The 10,004-nt window shown below is 37.9% G+C and overlaps 1 long non-coding RNA gene across 1 annotated transcript; it reads left to right on the plus strand.

The window, feature by feature from the left end:
- The first annotated feature begins 257 nt into the window (after positions 1 to 257).
- LOC129527635 (uncharacterized) lies at positions 258 to 9,793 on the plus strand. The gene is made up of 3 exons (XR_008672649.2): positions 258 to 321; positions 5,487 to 5,526; positions 9,618 to 9,793. It is a non-coding gene; the product is annotated as an uncharacterized lncRNA (long non-coding RNA).
- Positions 9,794 to 10,004: the final 211 nt, after the last annotated feature.

Consider the following 10,004-nt stretch of genomic DNA (forward strand, 5'->3'; position numbering starts at 1 on the left):
AGTAATTTGTTTAACCTTTCTGTGACTCAGTTTCTTGAATCACAGACGAGAACAATAATACTTCTTATAGAGATGATGTGAGTACTAGAGGTAATTACTTTAAGATGTTGATATATAATGGGTACAGAATACATTATTATTGCATGGAGCAATGCCCACTTGAAATCCTCTGAGGGCTAGTGGTTCATTTGTTGTGAACAGAACTCAAATTCCTCTGTTTCTTAGTCCTTTATATTACTGGTTATTTTTCTCCCTTAGGCAAAGATCTCTGGTGATGGTGATGATTTCCATAATCTTGTCACCTTAATTGCTGCTGTCACTGTAAGTATTGAAATTAATTTTGATTTCTTTTTGTTTCTGCTTAGCACTTTGAATGTGACTAATGGGATTATTTTTGGCTTTGGCTTGGAGCAGTGTTCCCAGGAGCTTGAGCAATGCTGGCCCGCGTTTTCCAAGTGAGGCCACTTTCTTTACAGGGACCTTATGGGTTTTGGAAATCTCCGAAAAGAAAATCAGTTAGTTGTGGTCATTTCAGTTAAATGACGCGTAAATGGTGTATACTTTCTGCTTGTAAATTCTCTCTTGTATATCCTAATGAAACCTTACGTGTTGATCTTACTGCAATTTGGGTATTGCAATACAATGCTTTATGTGAATTATGCAACTCCTCATCAAAACTCCAAGGGCTAAAGGTAAAGGTCTTCGATTTACAAATCAGGAAACTAACTAGTAAGCAGCAAGACCAGGATTCAAACCTGAATATGTTGCACTCTAAAGCCAATGCTCATTTTGACACACTAGGCTGCTTCTGCAAATTTGCTCTGATGATTTTTAATATCTACTTTGCAGGTATTTGATTAAGGAATATATGCCACCTGAGGGGGAGCCTTCCTTCTTTTTGATAATTTATATTGTGCTTGGATTTCAAGGTTTATTCTAACTTACCTTTCTTGTTTATTCTATCGTGGGCTCTTTCCAACATGTAAAGCTACATCCCTTATTCCATTCTTGCCCCTCTGCAATTCATTATTCCCATAGTAGTTTTACTGTGAACATGTGGAAAACATAAATCTCATTATATTATATCCACGCCTTAAAATCTTCAATGACTTTCCATTTCGTTTAGGATGAATCTGTGGTGGGTTAAATATAGTTACAATTTTTTTTTTTTTTGGTCACTCCTTCCATCAAGAACGCTGGCCCTGTGACTTATTTCGATCAGTACAATGTAGCCCAAAAAAAGTGGTAGTGGCCCATCTAAAGCTGGGCCTTAAGATATCTGCAGCTCTCAGTTTTGCCTCTTTGGAATGTTCCTTCTTAGAATCCAGCTGCCATGCTGGGAGGAAGCCCAAGTTAGCCATGTCTTAAACATTACAACTCCATCCAATATCCAGGTGAATGCATCAGCATGACAGAGCCCAGGTAATGCTAACAAAAGAACCACCTAAGCAATTCATAGAATCATGAAAAAATAATAAATTATTATTGTTTTAAGCCCTTAAGCTTTGGTGTGATCTGTTACTCAGCAATAGATAACCAAAACAAAATCCAAAAGCTTATCATGGCCTTTAAGACCCTGCATGATCTGAGCACTGGCTATATCGCTATACTAGTGTCGTGCCATTTTCCATATTACTCACTATGCTCCCAGCAAACTAGGCTCCTTAGAGATTCTTAAACACATCAATCTTTTCTTGATTCAAGACTTTTGCTTTGTCATTCCAACTACCTGAGACATTGTTTTCTTTATTCTTAGCATGGCAGGTTTTTATTCATCCTTCTGGCTTAAATATCCTTCCCTTTGAGAACTGCCATGTCGTCCCTGTTAAGTGAGCCACCAAACTCTGTTTTTTAATTTATCACTATATTCTGATTGTTTTATTACTACCACTATTATAATTTGCAATTGCATATTTCTCTGTTGACTCATTGTCTGTCTTTCCCAATAGATTTATTTTATTTTATTTTTTATTTACTTATTTTTTTCGAGACAGGTCTCACTCTGTCACCCAGGCTGGAGTGTGGTGGCGTGATCTCAGCTCACTACAACCTCTGCCTCCTGGGTTCAAGCGATTCTTGTGTCTCAGCCTCCCGAGTAGCTGGGATTACAGGTGCATGCCACCACGCCTGGCTAATTGTTTTGTATTTTTAGTAGAGATGGGGTTTCACCATGTTGGCCAGGCTGGTCTCGAGCTCCTGACCTCAAATGATCCATCTGCCTTGGCCTCCCAAAGTGTTGGGATTACAGGTGTGAGCCACCGCACCCGGCCTGTCTTTCCTAATACATTTTAAATACCACAATGGTAAAGACCAGGTCTGCCTTTTTAAACAATGGATATTTTGTATCTACTACTGTGCCCAGACGCATGGTAGGTATACAATAAATATATTTGTTGAATAAATACATGATTGGTATGCCATGCATTCCAGCCCCTGTTAATAGGTTGCTTTAAAGTTATTCTAGTGCTATATCTCTGCCTTCCTAGGTGAAGGCTACGTCTGGCACGTGGACATTTTCCTCCCTTTGCACATTAGACAGATGTTAGTGTGGGATCCTGCATGATATGTACTCAGCCAGAACTTGTAAAATGCAGAGATCATGGGTGTGAATCATCTTGATTCTTTTCTTTTTGTCCAAATACTTGCTTGCTTTGGTTTATTTTGTAGGTGGGAATCTGACAGCTACGTAGGCAATCTTTACAAATATGACCTAAAAATATTATACTCTCTGCTATACAAAGTATTTTAAAATATATTCCTTTATTTCATCCACCCATTCATTTATCTATATATCCATCCTTCCATCCTTCCATTCATCCATCTGTTCATTTATTTGTTCATTCTTTCAGCAATTTTTTTTTTTTTTGATACGGAGTTTCGCTTTGTTGCCCAGGCTGCAGTGCAATGGTGCAATCTCGGCTCACGGCAACCTCCACCTCCTGGGTTCAAGTGATTCTCCTGCCTCAGCCTCCAGAATAGCTGGGATTACAAGCATGTGCCACCATGCCCAGCTAATTTTTGTATTTTTAGTAGAGACGGGGTTTCACCACATTGGTCAGGCTGGTCTCCAACTCCTGACCTCAGGTGATCCACCCTCCTCAGCCTCCCAAAGTGCTGGGATTACAGGCTTGAGCCACCGTGCCTGCCCTCTTTCAGCAAATATTTATTGAGCCTCTTTTATGTGCTGGGCACTATTCTAGGCACAAGCATACAATAGTAAATAAAGCAGATGTGGTTCTGTCCCTAATGAAGATTACTGACATGTGGCCGGCCATGAAAAGACAAACAAAAATGTGAAAAGTATGTAATTACAAATGGAGAATATTGCTGTAAAATTGGTGAAGAGGGTGCTGTCATATGTACTGACATGCTCACGCTTGCCATGAATATATCACACCTCTTTCTGGCTTAAATGCCTTTCAAAGACCCTCCCACTGCCCTTGGCATAAAATTTATCTTTCTTATAGTCCTTTCATGGCTCCATCCTCCCTTTTTCTCTCTTTCCTAAATGACTTTTGTTGTTTCTGTTTTCACACATATGTTCACCTCTAGATCAGAGTTTTTCAACCTCAGGGCTAAGTAATTCTTTGTCATAGGGGGTGTCCTGAGTATTGTAGAATGTTTGCAGTCTCCTTTCCTCTTCCCACTAGATGCCAGTTGCACTTCCCCCTACCCTCAATTTGTGACAAGCAAAAATATCTGCAGAAATTCCCAAATGTTTCCTGGGAGGCAAATGCACCCTTGGTTGAAAACTACAGTTCTAGGTTAAGAGTATGGGGTTTGGCATTGGGAAGGTTATCCTGTCCTTGTTGAGCACTCTCTACTGTCAAAGTGCACCCGTCCTCCAGCCAAGGGGTGGCTGTGTGACTGACATTAGGCTCCTATAGTGCTCCCTCTCTGGAATTTATTCTTGGGTAAAACACTGGATTGAAAACAGGTGATCCATCCTCCTGCAACTTCCAGAGGAATCTAGTTACCTAAAGCTTCCTGAAACTGCACGTTGGGAGTTCTAGTTCATGTGTCTTGGTGCTTCTTAGAGCTTCCCTATATTAATCCAGTAAGCTTCCTTTCTCCCTTAGTTAGTTAGAGTCAGTTTCTATGATTTATGGCCAAAGAATAACTAACTGGTACATCCTCCTACATACTTTACAATTATTTAAGACACCAGTAGTTACATAATCCCTGTCTTTTTGTCTCTCGTCTCTCTCTCCCCCAACCCCCTGCCCCTCCTTCTCTCCCTCTCCCTCTGCCTCCCCCCACACTCCACTCTGTCTTTTTCCTTCTCTCTCTATTTCTCTTTCTCTCACTTCCATTGCTGTGCCTGGAAAATCCTACCATTCACCTGGCCCATCATCCTATAAGACCCAGATTAATTGCTATTTCCTTCCATTAATATTCCAGAAACTTTACGCTGGTTCTTCTATTTTCCCCATGGGGCTGTGTACATTCCTCGAGAGCAGCACTGTTTTAGTCCTTTCTCACACTGCTATGAAGACATACCTGAGACTGGGTAATTTATAAAGGAAAGAGGTTAAATTGACTTACAGTTCCATATGCCTGGGAAAGCTTCAGGAAACTTAAAATCATGGCGGAAGGTGAAGGGAAAGCAAGCTTGGACCGTCTCACATGGCGGCAAGAGAGAGAAAAGTGAGCAGCAAAGGGGGAAGAGCCTCTTGTAAAACCATCAGCTCTTGTTAGAACTCACTCACTATCACACGAACAGCATGGGGGAAACTGCCCCCATGATCCAGTCACCTCTCACCAGGTCTCTCCTTCAATACCTGAGGATTACAATTCAAGATGAGATTTGGGTGGGGACACAGCCAAGCCACATCAAGCATCTATCACACCACGCTGCTATATTTGCTTGCTTGTCTGTGTCCCTGCCATGCAGCACTCCTTTGGGGTGAGGATCAAGCCTCTGAGGGCTGCATGTGTGAAGATGAGCACAGTACCAGGCACATCGTTCCTGCTCAACCATTGTTCTTTGTTTGGGTAAGTAGACGGATAGATGCACTGCCCCTGCGCAAGGACAGAAGGTCTGAGAATCATTCTCCATGACTCAGAGAAATTGTGCTGAATTGTCTCAGAATAAACCTTTCGTGGGTTTGCACTCATATGTTCAAAGTGCCCTGGGCCCAAATCAAAGAGTTTATTCTTCCTGATGTGCAGAGGACAAACAGTACAGTCACTGTGACCTTTGAGATTCTGCTTTCTTCAGAAATAAATGTTTTTTTATTATAAAACAGTACAAATATATTATAGAGAATTTATATAATACAAAAAGGCATTAAGAAGAAGATAAGAATCACCCATAACCCCAGAACCCAGAGACAAATGCTGGCTTTTTGAAGTGCTTTCTTCTGATCTTTTTCTCTCTATGTACTCACAATTTGTGGAGGTATTTATTTACATACTATTTTTGTTACATGCTTTCTCTCATTTAATCTTAAGTAACACTCATTTTCCTTTGTGTATTCTTACAGAGCACCGCTTTTAGAATCTGCATACTATTCCACCCTATAGGTAAGATAATGTTGATTTAATCCATCTCTTTCTTTGCCAAAACTACATCATTTTCGTATTTTTGGTGGGTGGTGATAAAATAACACTTTTCTTGTTCCTGCCCAACTTCAGAGCACAATGAGGTTTAGATACAGGAAATTCAGACAGGTGGAGATCAAACTGTCAACTTAGTTACTGATTGGTTACTGATTGGTTTCTACTTTAGAGTATGCTGCATAGGTGGGGAAACAGAGTTCTCTGATACTGTACCCCAGAAGTGCACAGATTTATCCAGGGCAGGCATGAGCATTGCTGGCAAACCTCGGGCCTCCTGCTCAGGGGCAGACCTCTCACCTTATGTCTGGAGAACAGACCCATAGGTATCCTCTCAGCAAGAAGGCAGATTCTTTCCAAAAGGAGGTGGAAAAAGAAGGCAGGACAGGCCAGATCAGTGTCTGCTAAATTCACAAACCAGACTGACTTCTCCCCTTTCCTTGGCACAACCAAGGAGTAATACCCTTGTGGATGTCTTCCATCTTACTACATTGGACATCTTTGAAAATAAATTCATGACTACTTTCTTTTCTTTTATTTTCTTTTTTTGAGATGGAGTCTCACTCTGTCACCCAGGCTGGAGTGCAATGGTGTGATCTTGGCTCACTGCAACCTCCACCTCCCAGGTTCAAGTGATTCTCCTGCCTCAGCCTCCCAAGTAGTTGGGATTACAGGCGCCCGCCACCATACTCGGCTAATGTTTGTATTTTTAGTAGAGATGGGGTTTTACCGTGTCGGTCAGGTTGGTCTCAACCTCCTGACCTCAACTGATCCTCCCACTTTGGCCTCCCAAAGTGCTGGGATTACAGGTGTGAGCCACTGCACCCAGCCGTGACTACTTTCTTAAGGTAAATTTCTGGAAGAATTATTGTGTAAAGGAAACTGAATATTTTTAAGACTTTTGAAACTTAGTTCCAACTTGTTTACTGCAAAGTTTACTCCAACTGCAATGTATGTAGTTGACCATGTCACTGTCTTTACACTACTAGCATTGAGGGGTAACAATTTAAAGCTTTCCTTCTATTTGTTTGATTTTTAAAGGCAGCCTTTTAAAAAATTTTTTGTTTATCTGAATAATAATGGAACTGATTTTTTTGGTATCAATTTGTCATTTAGGGTCCTTTTCTTCTACATTGTCTTTTCACATCCTTTGTCTATTTTTTCTGCTGAATGTTAATATTTTCCCATGGATTCATATGCTAAATACGTTAAACTTTTATCTGATTTTTTTAATTTGTTGTTTTATTTTGTTTGTAATTTAAATAGATTCTATATTGTCAAATTTGTTGAGTGTTTGCTTTGTGATTTTTTTCTATTGCTCACAAATTTCTCCCTCTTCAGATGCAAAATCTTTAATGTTTTAAGATTTTATTCACGTATTTGCACTTATTTTAATCTGATTGGAATTTATTTTGGTATTTAAAGCTTGTTTTCTCCTGTAACAAATAGATAATTAATTGTCCCAGCACCATTTATCTTTTCTTTCACTGGTAACTGGTGCATCTTTTATGTTTCATGTATCTGTCTGTCAACTTGTCTGCTAGGATATTTTATGAAGTATCTTATTAAAATTTTAATTTGTCCTCTTCTTTTTTCTTTTTCTTTTTTTTTTTTTTTTGGAGATGGAGTGTCACTCTGTCACCCAGGCTGGAGTGCAGTGGTGCAATCTCAGTTCACTGCAACCTCCACCTGCCAGGTTCAAGCAATTCTCGTGCCTCAGTTTCCTGAGTAGCTGGGACTACAGGCATGCACCACCATGCCTGGCTAATTTTTTGTATTTGTTGTAGAGATGGGGTTTCACCATGCTGGCCAGGCTGGTCTCAAACTCCTGACCTCGTGATCCTCCTGCCTCGGCCTCCCAAAGTGCTGGGATTACAGGTGTGAGCCACCACGTCCGGCCCCTCTCCTTTTCTTTATTGATTAATGATGATGGATACCTGGGTTGCTTTTAGACAGATTTGGTAGACAGATATTTTTTGGACAGATTTAATCATTCCCCATTGTAAACATGTATCAAAATATCACACTGTACCCCATAAATATATACAATTATTATTTGTCAATTAAAAATAAAATTTTTAAAAAGATGAATAACAACAAAAATTGTAATATCTGGCAGGACAAGATGTTCCTTTTACTTGTCCTGTTTTTCCTCATATCTCTTTATCAGTCTCATCTGCTTATATTTTCAAAAAAACTTCAGAATAATTGTATTAAGCTTTGAAGCAATCCTTTTTAGAATTCTGGTTAGCATTGAATTAAATGCATTAATTAACTTTGGAAGAAGTGACATTTTAATAATACTAAATTTTCCTATTTAGGAAAATGGCATATTGAGCTCTTCAAATCTTTATATGTAGATAGACACTGATATATCTTCATCTCTTGGCCAAGATCATGTGTGTGTATTTTAACCTTTAGTTCTGGATGTTTTGTTTTTATTTCTATTATTTCTACTGTGTATGGATTTTTGTTGTATTTTCTAATTGCTTTATGTCAAATACTACACAGGAAAAATGTAGACATACTGATTTTGTAACTCATCACCTCCAGACGATAATTATTATTTCCAATTTTTTTCCAGCTCATTTTGTTTCTAAGTAAGCAATCGTATCTTATGGAAGCAGTGATGAACTTCCTTATTTTTTTTTCTCATGACCTATTGGATTTACTAGAAAATCCATAATGGTAATAAATAATAGTGGTTTCCTTATCTTATTAATAAATGAAAACTCTTTTTATATGATGTTGACCATTGACTTGAGATGGCTAAATAATTATTTTGAGACACTTTCATCTTATTCTAGTTGTACTAAATTTTAATTAGTTATGACGGTTGAGTTATCAAGTACCTTATTGTTACTTAATCATAAGTAGCAATTATGATTACCTCATTACCTTATTATTATTATAACAACTTGGAAATTTGGTAGAGATGCTTAGGTCATAATCTTTCCTTCTCAAAACTTGATGTTGTGGAGGAAAAAAAAATGAGACTACTTTGATGTTTTAATCTTTCCAGGTAAAACATTTTTTGAGTTGTTTTGTTTTGTTTTCTGCCTGGCTACATGCAGAATATAAAAGTTGATCTTTGAAATGCTGAAACCTTATCATGTATATTTCCAGACAGTGGCATTTAGTGTATCTATTTGAATTACAAATTCAGGTCATCCATAAATCTGGACAGTGTTTTGCTATTTTGTCTCTGTGATTATTGCTTTTGTCCTATTTTTTAGGATAGCTTTTTTAGAAACACCAGCTAGTGGTATGCTGAATCTTTATGTTTGGTTCTCCACATCTTTTATTTTGTCTCTATTTCATGTCTTTGATCTTTGACTCAGCATTCTGGGCAGGGTTTGTGTGTTTGTCCTACATACCATTGGTTTAGTTTCTAAAGTGTTTTGTACTGTTTCAATGTAGATTTAACTTTGCTATTACATTTTGTATTTCCTTGCCATGTTTTCATACTTACCAAGTCATTTTCTTTTTTGCCCTTCTTTTTCTCAATTCTCTTTTATAATATTATTATATACTTTTTGCTTTAAATGTTTACTTTTTACATTCACCAAATATTTAAAATCAGAAATGATAAGTTCTTTTCAGATTACAAAAGTAACATATATTACTGCAGAAAGTTTTGGAAGTACAGAAAAATACATAGAAGAATATAAAAATGACCATTATCCCATTAACCAGAAAAGAAAAGTCACTGCCAATGTAATGGAGTATTTTCTTCTAGTCAAAATTTGGATTTCTTTCTTTATAGTTCTTAAATGAAATTGGGATTCTTTGGTATATATTATCCTTCTTTATTTTTATTTTGAAATAATTATAGGAAATTGCGAAAATACGACATAGAGTTTAATGTCTATTTCACCTAGCTTCCTCAGGTACCATCCTGTGTAACTTTAGCAGAATATCAAAACTAGGAAATTGACCACTACTAAAATACTGTTTTCTACACTACAGATCTTACTCAGTTTTCACCAATTTTTACATGCATGTATTACCATATGTGTGCATATGTGTATCATTCTGTGCAATTTTATCCCATATAGAGATTCATGGAATCACGACTACACTCAAAATACAGAGCTATGTCATCATCATAAAGGTATCCCATGTTACCCCTTTATATTTCCACCCCGTCTTTATACCTTGGCAACAACTAATAATATGTCTCCTCTGTATAGCTTTGTCGTTTCAAGAATGTTACATAAATGGAATCATACAGTATGTAATCTTGTCAGATTGACTTATTTTGCAAGGCGCAACGTCCTGGACATTCATGCAGGGTGTTGCATGGATCAATGTATAGACAGAACAGAGTTTATATAACCATTGACCTATTAAGGGACATTTGGGTTGTTCTCAGTTTTTTGCTACTGTGAATAAAGCTTCTGTGAACATTCATGCACAGATAGGGATTTTCTGGTATTCACTGG

This window comes from Gorilla gorilla, chromosome 18 (assembly GCF_029281585.2).
Source record: "Gorilla gorilla gorilla isolate KB3781 chromosome 18, NHGRI_mGorGor1-v2.1_pri, whole genome shotgun sequence".
Classification (NCBI taxonomy): Eukaryota; Metazoa; Chordata; class Mammalia; order Primates; family Hominidae; genus Gorilla; species Gorilla gorilla.